We start from the raw sequence: 16829 nt of genomic DNA, 5'->3' as shown, positions 1-16829 counted from the left end.
TTAATCATGCCAAGCCCGTCCCGGCTTCTGGCCCTCGCAGCTTCTCTTATTCTGGAACAGTTTCCTCTGGTTGTTTCAGGGTCGATGCCTTTTTATCATCATTCAGGTCTCAGCTTAAATTCTCCTTAGAGAATTTTTTGACCACCCAACCTGCAGTCACCCTCATCCCACCCAACACTCTGTCAAATAGCCATTTCTCCAAAGCCGTGGTCGGCAAACTGCGGCTCACGAGCCACATGCGGCTCTTTGGCCCCTTGAGTGTGGCTCTTCCACAACATCCCACGTGCGTGTGCACATACAGTGTGATTGAAACTTCATGGCCCATGCACAGAATTCGGTTTTCGGCCCAGGCGAGTCTATTTTGAAGAAGTACTGTTGATATTTGGCTCTGTTGACTAATGAGTTTGCCAACCACTGCTCCAAAGATATAGAAATCGCCAATAAGCACAGTGAAAAGATGATCAATATCACTAGTCACTAGGGAAATGCAAACTAAAACCATAATGAGATACCACCTCACACCCATTAGGATGGCTATTATTTAAAAAACAACAGAACGTAAGTGTTTGTTAGTAAGGACGAAGATGTAGAGAAATTGGAACCCTTGTGCATTGCTGGTAGGAATGTAAAATGAGGCAGCCTTTGTGGAAAAAAGTATAGCAGTTCCTAAAACAACTGAGCATAGTCCTGGCTGGTTTGGCTTTGTGGATAGAGCATCGGCCTGCAGACTGAAGGGTCCCGGGTTCCATTCCAGTCAAGGGCACATGCCTGGTTTGTGGGCTTGATCCCCCGTGGGGGCTGTGCAGGAGGCAGCTGATCAATGCTTCTCTCTCATCATTGATGTTTCTATCTCTCTTTCCCCCTCTCTTCCTCTCTGAAATCAATAAAAATATATTAAAAAACAAAAACAAACAATAAAAAAACAGCATACAATTATCATACAATCCAACAATTCCACTTTTGGTTATCTACCCACAAGAATTGAAAGCGGATCCCATGTTCAGAGCTTTATTCACAAAAGCAAAAGATGAAAGCAACCCAAGTGTGTATTGATAGACAAAGAAATAAACAAAATGTAGCATATACATACAGTGGAATATTATCCAACCTTAAAAAGGAGAGAAATTCTGATACATGCTACAACATAAATAACACTTGAAACATGATGCCAAGTGAAATAAGCCTGTCAGAAAAGAACAGATTCTGTATGATCCCACTTACATGATGCACCTGGAGTAGTCAAATTCACAGAAACCAACAATAGAAAGGTAGCTGCCAGGGGCTGCAGAGGAGGGGGAGGGGGAATTATTGTTCAACTAGAGGCCAGATGCATGAAATTCCTGCAAGGGGCTGGGCCCTTGTATCTGCAGCGGCTTGCCTTGGCCCTCACAGCCCCTGCTTCATCCGGAAGGTCGTCTGGAAGGATGTCTGGTCTAATTAGCATATTACGCTTTTATTATTATAGATAAGGATAGAATGTCAATTTTAGAAGGAAAAGGTTTTGGAGATGGATGGTCATGATGATTGTACAACAGTGTGATTGTGCTCAGTGCTGGTGAATTGTACGCTTAAAAATGGTCAAAAGGTAAAACAAACAAAACCTCCTTTCCTGAAAATCTGTAGAAACAGAGGAGATTGTGGTTGCCTAAGGCTGGAAGGGGTTGGGGAAAATGGGGAGTAAATGCTGATGGGTAAAACGGTCTCTTTGACATAATGAAAATGGCCTAAAATTTATTGTGGTGATGGTTGCACAACTCTGTGAAATACTAAAAACCATTGACTTGTATACTTTAAATGGGTAATTTACATGGTGTGTGAATTATATTGCAACTAGAGGCCCGGTGCATGAAATTTGTGTACTTTGCGGGGGGGGGGTGTTTCTCAGCCTGGTCTGTGCCCTCTTGCAGTCGGAGAGCCCTTAGGAGATGTCTGACTGACGGCTTAGACCCATTCCTGATGGTGAGTAGGCCTAAGCCGTCAGTCGGACATCCTTAGCACTGCCGCGGAAGCGGGAGAGTCTCCTGCCACTGCCGCTGTGTTCGCCAGCCAAGAGCCTGGCTTCTGGCTGAGTGCCACTCCCACTGTGGGAGTGCACTGACCAATGGGGGCAGCTCCTGCATTGAGCATCTCCCCCCTGGTGGTCAGTGTGTGTTATAGCCACCGGTTGTTCCGCTGTCAGGCCGAAACTGGCTCTCTGACATCCCCCGAGGGGTCCCAGATTGTGAGAGAGCACAGACCAGGCCAAGGGACCACACTGGTGCATGATTGGGGCTGGGGAGGGATGTGGGAAGTTGGCCAACTGGGAAGGGACCATGAGAGGGCTCCAAGGCATGTCTGACCCATCTTGGTCAGTCCTGATTGGCCGGACCCCAGCAGCAAGCTAACCTACTGGTGGGAGTGTCTTCCCCCTGGTGGTCAGTGCACATCATATTGGGCAGTTGAGTGACCTTAGCATATCATTAACATATTATGCTTTGATTGGTTTAATGGACAACTGGACACTTAGCATATTAGGCTTTTATTATATAGGATAATATAGGGTAAGGGTGATATACATAGAGAAATCTTTGTCATTTGACAATCCATTTACATAGACAAGTAATAGACAACTTTGGCCGCCCATGACATTCCTTCTCATTCTATCCAAAAATTCAAATTCCTTTCTTCTTCTCCATCAAAAGTAATTACCCTCTGCCCATTTCCTTCCCATCCTGCTGCCCAAAACTAATGTTATACACTTATGGGTTTTTTGTTTTGTTTGTTAATCCCCACCCAAGGATATTTTCTCCATTGATTTTTAGAGAGAGTGGAAGGGAAGTAGACAGAGAAACATCAATATGAAAGAGGCACATTGATTGGTTGCCTCCTGCATACATTCCCTTTGGGGGATGGAATCAAACCTGCAACCAAGGCATGTGTCCTTGACCGGAATTGAACTCGGGACCTTTCAGTCTGTGGGCTGATGCTCCAACCACTGAGCAAAACCGTCTGGGGCCATTTATGTTTTTTAAAAGACCTAATGAGTGCCTGTGATAAAGAGCCTCTGACGCCTAAAAGGTTGAGCTAATGTGGAAAATCCAGGGAACCTGGCAGACCATGGCGGATATATTTAGATAGGTGTCACAGCAAACACAGTAGAAGCTGCCCATGATCTTTTCTGTTTTTGCTGCCAAGAGGGATAGAAACTATCAGTCACAGGGATAAGTTTTCACTTTCCAGAGAGGAAAAAGAGAAAACAAAGAGCGTCCCAGCAACCCGAGTCACTGGACTTAGTCAGCATTACAGCAGTGTCCTGGGTTGCTTTTAATTCCCTCAGAGGTAAAGTCCTGGGATTCATGGAAGAGCTCATGATTAGAAAGGGCGATCTGGGTTCTAGAACAGCCCTATTCCATGTTAAAGGTAAACAAAGCCAGACAGTAGTTGAAGTGGTAAGGATTAATCATTGCAATGGGAAAAGAGTCCAGCATGAACTGAACTGAACTTTGAATTGTATGGAAGTGACTGAATGTTTTCAAAAGAGAATAAGGAACAGGCAGGGGATTGAGTCAGTGAAGCGAAAAATGAAACCTTTAGTTTTCTTAGGCAGGCACTTTAAGGGAGGTTAGGGTCATCCTAAGGATGTGGCCTTGAGCTGTTAGAAACTATGTTGGTGTTTTTATTAAAGTCTTTAAAGACAAAGGGTTAGGCCTAGTCAAGAAGAGGGTTCAGGGGAGTCTGGCTAGAGTTTGGTCAAGGAAAGAATCTTGGTCATCTGTCACTTGCTGGCTGTGTGATCCTGGGTGAGTCACATTCCATCTCTGACCCTAGTTTCTAAGATCAAAATACTTCCAAGACCAGTACCTTTCCCAATAATTCACCCCTACTGTTGTCCTGAAAGATAGGGGGTAACTTGGGTTTGAGTCTCATATTAGTACTTATTAGATACTAGAGGCCCGTTGCACAAAACTTGTGCACTTGGGGAGAAGGGGTCCCTCAGCCTGGCCTGTGCCCTCTCACAGTCTGGGAGCCCTCAGGGGATGTCCAGCTGATGGCTTAGGCCCGCTCCTCGCGGGGAGCAGGAGTGCACTGACCACCAACGGGCAACTCCTGCATTGAACGTCTGCCCCCTGGTGGTCAGTGTGCGTCATAGTGACAGCTTGTTCCACCTTTTGGTCTATTTGCATATTAGCCTTTTATTATATAGGATGTGACTTTGAACAAGTATTATTGCCATTGAGTGCCGTGTCCACACCCTTAAAATAACAACAAATGACCTTGACAGAGATTGGCATCTATGACTTCTGCATCATTACATTTCCTTGAATATGTCAAAATTGGGATTTTTACTATTTTATGTGGAAAAGTGAACATTTAAAAATAACCCAAATGTCTTTCAGTAGAAGACTGGTTAAGTAAATGGAACATTTATACAATAGAATCCTGAGAAAAAAATTTAAAAATAGGTAATTATAATAGAATAAAGGCTAAAAATCATGAAGTGGAGGAAAAAAATCAAATTATAGTACAGGATTGCTATTTATATCTCATTTTAATTTTTATTAAATAAAAAAGCATATAAATAATATATGAATATGCACATGTACATGTATATGTGCATAGAGATAAAAGCATGGTTGGATATACACCAAATACTAACGTACCTGTATTGTTGCCTACTGTGTGTTTGTTATATGTGTATGTGGATGTTGGGGAGTGAGGGATGATGACTTATACAAGAGTAGAATCTATTAGTGAGGATATCACTTTTCCTATTAAAGTGTAGGCAATTTGTGCCAAGGCCTTGTGCTAAGCATTCTATGTCTATAACTCATAATCATTCAAATAACCTGAGAGGTAATGATGTTACCGACAATGATGACTATTATTATCACAGATGAGAAAAGTGAGATGCAAAGAGGTTAAACAACTTTCTCAGTATCACACTACTGTAAGGTGCCAGAGCCACAGCTCTAACTGTGGCACTGACTTCACATTTTTTTTCTGTTTAACCAATATTTTACTTCTTAGCTAATTGCTTTTGAAATAAAAATGAGTGATTTGTTAATTCCTAGATGGCCAATCTTTCTTCATCACAATGAAACCTATCACAGATTTCCCCATTTTCCATTTAATATGGAGAAATATTTCCCACATCAGAATGTATATAGGTAAAGGGATGCCTGTCGATATTAGATTAATATCCATCAGTAATATTTATTCTTACCAACATGTAGTTTAAACCTTGAAATTATCCCTTTGTTCCCCTACCATTATGAACAGTCAATAAACGAAGTGAGGAGAAAATTCCAGCATCTATAAGTAAAAACACATGTCACTTTCTATTTGCTTCTGCTTATTGCCCCGGCCTCTAATAATTTGAGGAGGAGTGAATGTCTGTAAACCAGAGACTCATGATCTGAGAGTAAAAATAGAAATGGAAAAGACAGAAAATATCATTTAATGGGAACACAATTGGCCAGTTTACCAGCAGGCTCCAAATAGCAATAGTTTTGGAAAACAATGGGAAAATGTCAATTCTGTCTCATAAACCTTTTTGGAGGCCAATCCAGCCAGCTTTTGCAGCAAAGAGCATAAGCGATAGGGGGAAAGAGGGAGGTGGGAGCATCAAGCATAACCCCACCCTCAAACCCCAAGTGCGGGTGTTTAGCAGTAACATCAAATGAACAAGGAAGTTCACATAACTGCCCCAAATTCCTTACTGCATGTCTTCCACCTTTCTGAAATCCCAGGTTCCCTATCTGTGAAATCATATCCTTCCTACTTCATTTCTCACAGGAAAAAAATGCCAAAGTATGGATTCTTTGTTGAGTGTATTGAACATGAAGGATTGATAAATAGACATGGTTAATGCAACCTAATACCCTAGGCCAGTGATGGCGAACCTATGACACGTGTGTCAGAGGTGATACGCGAATTCATTGTTTTGGTTGATTTTTTCTTTGTTAAATGGAATTTAAATATATAAAATAAATATCAAAAATGTAAGTCTTTGTTTTACTATGGTTGCAAATATCAAAAAATTTCTATATGTGACACGGCACCAGAGTTAAGTTAGGGTTTTTCAAAATTCTGACACGCCGAGCTCAAAAGGTTCGCCATCACTGCCCTAGGCCAGTGATACAGGTACACTACTTTTCTTTTTCCTCTTTTCCTCGTTCGGGCCCTATGAACCTTGACCTCTGCTTGTCCTCCTAGTCTCATTGCATGTGAAGCTGCCAAAAATCTATTTGGTAGATGCATTCCTGTTCTGTGTTTCATCAAACATGTTTACTAACAACATGTCAAAATGATGGAGACTAGTTTTGTTTCCAGAGGAGAATAGAGTTCCACGTGGCTCAGGGGCAGAAACTACCAGGCACCATCAGACCCATATCCTTTCCTTCCAGGACCTGCAGCCAGAATACCTTTCTCAGGCTGCTTGTGGTCAGATGTGCTTGGTTCATAAAAATCTCCCAGCTCTCATCCTCCATGTTCTGTCTCCTTCCCCTGAGTTGATGCCAAAAAGGATAGAAATCTGAGCAGCTATGTGTTGAAGGTAGCAGGGCTCTGGAGTAGAGAAACCTAGACACCTGTATCGCCCTGTGGAGCTCACCAATCAGGAGCATCTATTATGGGTTTCAAAAGGGTAAGAGATAAATGTCTCTTGTATTGGAGCCTTTATGCATTTGGAGGGTTGTTTGTTACAGCAGCTGTTTTCACCTAGCAAATCCAAGTTTTCTGATATTAAAAAAGAGACAAACATGATCCTTTTGTAGTTCATAAACATGATGATTGGGTGTTCACACTCTTGTGTGAGATGAGCCTCCCACAAACCTTGTTAGGACTTCAGCACATTAGCCATCTGACACGAGAAAAAAATAATAATAGCCAGGTGGGCATGGCTCAGTGGTTGAGTGTCGACTTATGAACCAGGAGGTCATAGTTCAATTCCATCTCTGAAGTCAATAAAAAATATTTTAAAAATAATATAAAATAAATAAATAAAAGACAGACACAAAGAGGCGATAATTAAGAATTTGATCAGCCCTGGCCAGTGTTTCTCAGTGGTTAGAGTGTTGGCCCATGCACCAAAGGGTCACGGGTTCTATTTAAGGTCAAGGACACATACCTGGGTTGCAGATTCAATCCCTGGCACCAGTCAGGGCGTGTGTAGGAGGCAACCAATCCATGTGTCTCTTTAAGATCTATATTTCTCTCTCTCTCTGTCTCTTCCTCTGCATCCATCCCTCCCTTCCACTCTGTCTCTCTAAAAATCAATTAAAAAAATATCCTCAGTGAGAATTTTTAAAAAAGGTATTTTATCAGGTTGATAAAAAGGCTACAATATCAACAATTACTATATGATCATCTATTATAGCTGAGAAAACAGAGGCCCCATGAGGCTGACTGAAAGGCCAAGAAATCAGATCAAAAGAACTAAATAGTTCAATATAACCAAACAAGAAGCTTTTTAAAAAGTTTTCTACAGTAATTCAATAGTGCTAAGATGCTCTAAAATGCTTATATTGGGGTTGAGTAATATTTTGGAGAGATGAAAGGAAAATACTAAGGAGAGGATGAAGAGAAACAACAAAATGGCATCAGTATGAGGACCTGCGGAGAAGACAGCCAGTGACAAATGCTCATTATTCTGCCTGGCAATAGGATTTTAGGTACATGAAAACATTATATTGAATTTTATATTAATAGCCTTGTTATGATATGACATAACTCTCTTAAATCAATATAATGCATTTCCTGGGATATTTTAAGGAAAACATGCTGCAGGTCACACCCAGCTTATAGGAGCATAGGACAGATAGAAAAATTGAGAGTGGCAGTATCTACTCATCAGCAGCCAGCCATATGAGAAAGACATGAATAGGGACAAAATATAAGCCTCCAAGAACTTTTGGGGATGATGGGAGGATGCTGGATTTTCTGCTAGATGTGAGTATGTGGTAATGCAAAATATTCTTTAGCAAGGGCTCTGAACTTGAACTGCTTATGGCTTAACCCAAGTGTCACCAGTTACTAACTTGTTAATTTATTTATCTGGGCTTCAGTTCTGGACCCTGTAAAAAGAAGATCTATCTCCTTGTGATGCTATGAGGAACAAATTAATTAAATAATGTTAAGAGAAACATTTGAAAGATTGCCCATTCTTGAATTTAAACTGGAATTTCTATATATTGCCTGCAGGAATAAAAATGGGTACAACCACTTTGGAAAGTCAGCCTTCAACAGACTTCATCTATTATTATTATTACTATATATTATTGCATGTGGAAGACATGTAGGAAAGTCAGAAGTTTATTATTATTATTATTATTATTACTATATTATTGCATGTGGAAGACAATGTAGGAAAGTCAGAAGGGGTGATGACTAAAACTTTTAGAGTATGGAGTTGTAAGTAGTGACTTATGACATTTATGTACAACTATTGTATGTGAATGTAAAATTAGCTGACAAAGCAAAAAGTGATTACCTAAAGAAACATTATTAAAATGAGATTATTTTTTCTGCCAAAATGGCTAAAATTTGAAAGATTGCCCATTCTTGAATTTAAACTGAAATTTCTATATTTCTATATATTTCTATTATTGCCTGCAGTAATAAAAATGGGTACAACCACTTTGGAAAGTCATTTAATACTAGAGGCCCAGTGCACAAGATTCATGCACTGGAGGAGAGGGGGGTCCCATCAGCCCAGCCTGCATGCACCCTCTTGCAGTGTGGAAGCCCTCAGGGAAGCCCTCAGGAGATGCCCAACTGACAGCTTAGGCCTGCACCCCTAAGGGGCCTAAGCCGGCAGTCAGACATTCTTAGCGCTGCTGCAGAGGTGGGAGAGGCTCCTGCCACCACCTGGCTTCTGGCTGAGCAGTGCTCCTCCTGTGAGAATGCACTGACCGCCACGGGGCAGCCCCTGTATTGAGCGTCTGCCTCCTGGTGGTCAGTGCACTGTCATAGCAACCAGTTCTTCTGCCTTTTGGTTGATTTGTATATTAGTCTTTTATTATATAGGATTATCTGTCAATATTGAACATACACAGAACCAAGGCCCAGCAATTACACTCCTAGATGTAGACTCAGTGTCTGATCACTAAAAATTCTTCAGAATGATATTTATCACAGCATTATTATTGATATCCTCAAACTGGATTCAGCCCCAATGTCCATCAGGAATAGAATGGATAAATAAATAAACTCACACCATGGAATACTGCAGAGCAATAATAATAAAAAGTGAACACCTGCTACATATAAAAACATGGCCACATCTCACAAAAATAATGTTGAGAGAAAAAAATCCAGACACAAAGCATTAGATACTATATGGCTGATTTTTTTTTTTTTAATTCCAATGTCATTTTATATGGCTGATTTGTATACAATGAATATGCAGAATTATAATGCACCAGGGGATCCAGAGTCAAGTCCCCGCCCATCCTCAAAATCGTGTGAGACCCAGACCCAGCCGCCCTCCCGGCCCCCCATTGGGCTAGATCCAGACCCGACTGGTCCCATCCTTGTCAAGCCCACTGGGCCGGGGGCGCAGCCTCAGGTACCCTGGCCCGGTGCCAGGAGGGGGGGCAGAGCCTCAGGTCCTCTGTCAAGCCCCACCAAGGGAGGGTGCAGCCTCAGGTTCCACATCAAGCCCTGCTGGGTGGGGGGCATGGCCTGAGGTCCCCCGGCCTGGGTCAAGGGGAGCAGCCTGAGGTCCCCCAGCCCAGCACTGAGGTGAAGGGGCGCACCTCAGGGTAGGGGGCACAGCCTGAGGTCCCCTGTCAAGCCCCACAGTGGCTTAAGAGGGGTGCAGTCTCAGGTCCCTGCTGATTGCTCATTAAAGCTCGTTAGGGGAACTCGGCCTCCCCTGTGGGTGCAGCCATCTTGTGTTATGGAAACCCCACCTCCGCTGTGGGTGCAGCCATCTTTGTGGTGGAGTGATGGTCAATTTGCAATTTGCATATTCTTTATTATATAGGATAATGAATGTACAGTGTTGAATATTATACAGTGAAATGACCGTGTAGTGTTACATATCCAGGTAGTAATGACCCTGGGGAGGCAGGAATAGTGATGGGGTGGGGGCATGAACAGGATTTGTAGTAATGAGCTAGTTCTTTCCCTGGGAAGTGGTTGCACAAGTATGTTTACTTTGCCATAGTTCTGTGAACTATACACTTACAACTTGTGCCCTGTTACTCCTCGGTATGAAGATTTTTATAAAGAAGACCTTTGAACCCAGCCAGCGTGTCTCAGTGGTTGAGTGTCAACCTACAAGCTAGGAGGTCAAGGTTTGATTCCTGGTCAGGGTACATGCCGCGATTGCAGGCTTGATCCCCAGTGGTGGTGGGGGCATGCAGGAGGCAGCCGATCAGTGATTCTCTCTCATCATTGATGTTTCTATCTTTCTATTTCCCTTCTTCTCTGAAATCAATATATATATTTTAAAAAGAAGACCCTTGATAAGGATGGATACAGTGTTAGCCCCAACTAGATCCAAGGTTGTGCTTGCTCTATGCTCCCAGAATCAAAAACTTTCAGTCCCCATCATTGTTCAGAAATGAAACCACAGAAAAGACTCTGGCCTCACCGCAGAATAACCTAAAGACAATGACATTTCTTAAAGGAATTAAACAACTAAAGCACATATTATGGTCAGTTCTCCACAAGCCAATAATTCCATTCAAAGCTGTTCGCAGACATAGAAAAATAAAAAAAAAGACCTTCCATTTCCACAAACCTTATTTGTCTTAATATTTCCATTGTTCTGCACAGCAGGACTTTATTAAAAAAATAATTAGGTATCTTATATTCAATGTTGACATGCATTTGAATAAGGGTTTTTAAAAAAGTGATTTTTGAGTCTTTCTGTAGAAAATATTCAAGTTCAGTCATTTTTTTTTTTTTTACATTTGGTGATACCATTTTATCCCCGCCCCAAATATTTCATTATAAATTTAATAATTAACTCATATCACAACAGCAAAAAATGTTATCTTCAACACTACTTACACTTGTAGTTTTTTATTGTGTGTTTGCTTCTTTAATTTTCTTCTCACCCATGAAACTAAGCTTCATTGGAGTCGGAATTAAATTATTGTTGATTATGTATACAATACTTAGAATATATACGAATAAATAAATGATTAAAGTTTTCAAGACTTACCAGTGTTAATATGTTTCCATCATTTTTAAGGGAGCAGCAATAAATAGAATCTTATGCAGATCCCTAATCCATTAAGTATATACAAATAAAACTATGGTGTGGGGTTGTCCTCAGGTGTGTCTATACAATCCTCTAACTCTGAAGGCCTGAGAACCAAGAATATTGATGTCTGAGGGCAGGAGAAGATGATGTCCCAGCTGAAGCAGAGGGCAAATGCACCATTACTCTAACTTTTTGTTCTATTTAGGACCTCAACAGTTTGGATGGTGCCCACTCACATTTATTCAGTCTGCTGAATCAAATGCTAATCTCCGACAGAAATATGCTCATAGACACGCCCAGAAGTAATGTTTTAACAGCTCTCTAGGCATCCCTTAGCCCCTCAGGTTGACTCATAAAATTAACCATCACAGTAACATTTAAAAAGGCTTGAAGAAATTGATAAAAGAAACCACGGGCACAACTAGAAAAAGAATACTTAAGACGAAGGAAATGTCACGTTCAAAGGCCCTGAGAAGAGTGTTTGGTGCTTTGGAAGAACAGGAAGGAGGTCACCATGGATAGAACAAAGTGAGCAAAGGGCAGAGTTATAGGAAGTAAGGTCAGAAAAGTAATAAGGGGCCACACCATTCACTGATACTTGGTCCAGTTGAAGCAGAAATAAATTCAAAAAATTAGAACTCAGCAGTCTACATATGTAAGGCTGTTGGTTTGTTTGTTTGTTTTGTGTGTGTTTTGTGTGTGTGTGTGTGTGGGGGGTGGTTGCTCAGTTATTAGAGCACAGGGCATTATCCCCTGCACTTAAGGACTGCTTGTTTGATTCCTGGTCAGGGCATATGCTTGCGTTGTAGACTAGATCCTGGGCAGGTGTGGAGGAGGCAGCTGATCAATGTTTCACTCTCACATAGATGTTTCTCTTTCTCCCTTTCTCTCTAAAAATCAATGGAAACCTTTTTTTTAAAAAAAGGTTATGGTTCCATCTACACAGAAAATGAAGACAATATAATGTTCAGCATTTAAAATGATGGATGCAGCATTTATATGCAGAGCATAGTATAACCAAGTGAAAGTGTGCCAACATTTAAGTAGCAGTATGATGGGGGTGGAAAACTATGTTTCTATGTTTTATTCATTGATTGTGTACAATTTTTTAATAATAGAAAAATAAACTCTTTAAATGGAAAAAAATCAGATAATAGGAGACAGAATTATTCCCTATTGGAGAAATTCTCTATTTATTAAGAGGTGCAATAGAGATGGTTTCTTTTACTCTTAGGATAGACTGTATCTTAGCTAATCAAAGCCTTAATCTAAGTTCCAATTTCTTTGGTTGTATGTGATTAACACAATAGTAACTTTTGTCGAAGCTGCTTCCCTTGCAATCTCTCTTATCCCATTACTGCAGCTTTTAATTCACTTGTCATATCATAATGCTTCAACTGACAAAATTGCACATATACAGATGTCATAGCCAACTGTTGCAAGTTTCTGGGATCCTAATTACATAGATGAAAGCTTGCATCACATGCAAATGGATTGAAACCCTTTGTGGAAAGAGGAATGGGAAAAAATATGCTGTATTAAAAATATCTTTAACACAGTCTTTAGGAGAAAAAAGTAGGAATTGGGTCTGAGATGAAATTATACCATTCAACCGTATTACAAGATCTCAGTCTCAGATTTGAAAGAATCTGTCCACATATCTCCTCATCCAGAAACAACAACCTTTTTAAACTACTTTGTTATTTCAAACCCTAAATGATGGATACATAAGTGTTATGCTTTCTTTATATTGTTGGAGAGTATATTCTAACAAAAGATAAGGGATCTCTCAGACATTAAGTTAAGCCCAGAAAAATGTCAATCCAACCAGTATAGTAATTCCAACTACACATAAATATTTGGGATTCCATTGAATGAGGTGAATCCAACTTTTTGCTTCTTTTTAAGGTTAACCAAGAAGCATCAACCAACATTACCCTCTTCACTTTGATCATAACAACAAAACATTCCAGATATTTTATGCAAACAAAGAGTTGAAGTCCAAACTTCTGTTTTTCTTACATTCCTCAAATTACTTTAAAAGGTGAATAAATAGCGAGTATGTTATTTTGGTAACCCAAGAGATTTCTAATCAGGTATATAAGCGTGTTTGCCAAAATTTAGCATTCTTCCTTCCCTTGGGTCAGGAATTATTTTTCCTACTCACAATTGTTTTAAATTCATCTTCACTCATTTATAGATTAAGGATAAGCCTACTATATTCAAGTTTTAATAGCACATTGGGTCAAAAACAGAGAATACTCTAGGGCAATGACTATAGCCTGGTTTAAAAGCATAGGCTTAGGGGTCAAAGTCCGTGGATTTCAGTCCAGCTTTGCCACTTACAAACTGGGTGACCTTCGGCAAGCATCCTAACCTCTTTGAGACTCATGCCTTCATTCATAAAATAAGGATAATGATAGTACCTCCCTTCAAGGAACATTACGTGACTAAATGAATTAACACATGGGAAGTGCTTGCAGTGGTGCCTGGTACCTTGGGTGTTAATAGAGTGTTAGCTGTACTTATCATCGCCAACCTTCGTGTGCAGCTCCAGGAAATTCTTTGGAGATGATTACACCCACCCTTCCAGATAGTATGGTAGGCCTGATAATTAATCTCTCTGGTTCATTTAAGTGAACATCTGGTCAAGTTTTCATTCCAAACAATATCAGTTGGAATGACTCAGCCAGACCATGACTAAATAAGGCAAACATTCCCTAATTCTACTGTATTTCTGACCAAAAATTTTTTTTTTACCCTCTGCTAAGTGTCAGAGACAATGTTAAGGCAGGGTGGAAATTCATTTCATTTTACAGACAAGGGAGTGTTCAAGCTAAATACGTAATTCCAACTACAGATATCTGGACACAATATTCCTTTAAAAAGTAGATACTTACAACACCATTCATATTCTCTAGGAACCTATCCACCTAATCCTGATTATTTGTGTGATAATTTCTCCCCCATAGAAGAAATGTAGGAGCCAATAGAACTAATGTACCAATGGCAGTCTTCAGCAAAGTTTCGTGCTGCTCTGCAAAATATGACACCTTCTTGTCCACAAAACCTGATGCCCCATGGATTCTAAAAACAGCACAGCCTCTTTACTCCATAAGAGATAAAGGTATCTTTGAGGTTGTCTCTTGTCCAAACGCCACCTTTTAGACAGGAGATAATCTAAGAGTGAAGCAGAAAACTGACTTATTTCAGGTCATGTGACAAGTTTAGAACAAAAGTGGGACTTAGCTCCTAGACTGTCGTTGCACACTATTCCCACGCTTCCCCAAACTCCAATTATTGAAAAAAAAAGGGGGGGGGTGATCTTGGCACATTAACTTCCAGAGAGATATCCGTGTCGATTTCCTTCTTCCATTGTCTATTTGCAAACTGAAACCAAAGTTATTTCCATCCTGATCATCTGGATACCATATGTAGCAAACTTGGCACTTTAACAAATAAACACGTTGTGAGCATGCCAAAAAATGTCAGTAAATGATCTACAATACCTTGCACCTGGGATGATCGATTATTGAAGACTCAGGATGGGTAGGTCCTGGGCTAATGTTTTATAGGGAATACTTCATTTACTGCTCACAAGAACCGTATGATATACTGGTAGTTAATATTGATGGCACTCTTTGACAGATGAAAAGAATTGAGGCTTAGCAAAGTTAAGTCAGTTGCCTGAAGTCACAAAGGTGAGTGTCATAGTCTAGTCATTCATACACTTTGGTGGTCTCATCCCCAAGCCGATTGGTAAACCTTCTTTCTAATTGGGGGTTATCACTGCCATCCACAGATCTATCACTGTCTAATTGTTCCATTTCTGGCTTTACGGTTCACATGAGTGCATTCAAGGTTTGTTGACCTGATACTGTTTTTTCCAGTGTTTTATTTATTTAACAAACACTTATACAATAGTTCGGTGCCAGGCATTGTTCTAAGAAATCTATATATATATCACATATATCTTTAATCTTTACCACAATCCAATCAGGTAAAAATTAATGTCCTCATTTTATAGATAAGCAACGAAGGCATTTGTGTAACTTGCCCACGGTCATGTAGCTAGTAAATGACATACGCTACTACAAAAGTAATATCATTTGACATTATACCTTTTCACTTCTTTCTTTTTTTTTTAAGAGCATATTTTTAAAAGAAAACTTAAAGGAGTGTTTTTATAGGAGGAAGATAGGGTCATCTCAGATTTCTCCTCATATCTGTTACACAATAAAATTCATGCCAGTAAATTTGAAGATCTAATTGGCTTTACTAAGCAATTCATGAATCTGGTGCATCCCATCCAGCAACTAGAAGTACATGCTGATAAGTTATACAAAATGGAAGGTTTTGCCTGACTGGCATGGCTCAGTGGTTGAGCATCGACCTATGACCAGGAGGTTATGGTTTGATTCCTGGTCAGGGGACATGCCCAGGTTTCAGGCTTGATCTCCATGGGGGGCCTGCAGGAGGCAGCTGATCAATGATTTTCTCTCATCATTGCTGTTTCTATTTCTCTCTCCCACTCCCTTCCTCTCTGAAATCAATTAAACAAATTTTTTTTAAATGGAAGGTTTTTATAAGTAGAAAGAGATTGGGACTAAGAATTTATAAAAGTGGGTTATTTCAGGCAATGACATCTTTCCTCAGGGACAGGGAAGGGATCTCATTGGACAGATTACCTCACTAGTGTTGAGCAGGACATTCCAGACTGATTGGTGTAAAATTTTACTCCTGGGAGAGGCTGAAACTGCAATTAGATTAGGTATTAAGTTTTGGCTTGGTGATGTGGCTTAGCAAAAGTGACTCCATTTTGGCCAGTTTCTTTCTTTTTTAACATCTCCCATACCATGGTAACCTTGGGATATGCCAAAGATCACAATATGAAAATTACTGCTTTGGAATGTGCTTGAATAATTTTTTTCTTCCTCTGTTTTTTAACATAATTGTTACCTGTTTTCAACCCAAAGGAATTGTGTTGCCACAAGTAACAGATGATTACTCTGCCATTAAAAGGGATTATTATAAGGACTATATAATAACATGGCAAGGCAGTTATCATGTAATAAGTGGAAAAAATGAACAATTTTGCATGCATTTCTCTCTCCCATAGTTACATAAAAGTCTACTTGTATATGCCTATATTCTTTGAATGCCTGAGTAACAGCAGTAGAATCATGGGTGATTTTTTTTTCAAATTTCATCTGAAGCTATTTAGCATCTAAAGAAAAATACCCTAACAGTGTTGGGCCATGGGCTGGAGCTGGTGGCCCACCCCCCTCCCTCCGCTGCTCCCACTTGCCCTCCTCAGAGCAGCCCTGGGCCCGCCTACCCGTGTCCAGATTTTTAAAAAATACAATGTCTAATGGTTATGAAGACCACATGGCCAAATCTGCAGGGATGACATTGGAGAAAAAATTTAATTGTCACCTACCTCCCTCCAAACGTGACCCTGGATAAGTTGCACAGTCTCTTCAGCAGCATTGGTGAAGTTGAATCTGTAAAACTTATTCGGGACAAAGTCGCAGGACGCAGCTCGGGCTATGGCTTTGTGAACTACGTGACTGCAAAGGAAGCAGAGAAAGCAATAAACACACGGAACCGCCTGAGGCTCCAGCCCAAAACC

Source organism: Myotis davidii, unplaced genomic scaffold (genome assembly GCF_000327345.1).
Source record: "Myotis davidii unplaced genomic scaffold, ASM32734v1 scaffold89, whole genome shotgun sequence".
NCBI classification, from domain to species: Eukaryota; Metazoa; Chordata; class Mammalia; order Chiroptera; family Vespertilionidae; genus Myotis; species Myotis davidii.
Note: the sequence above shows the minus strand (reverse complement) of the source record.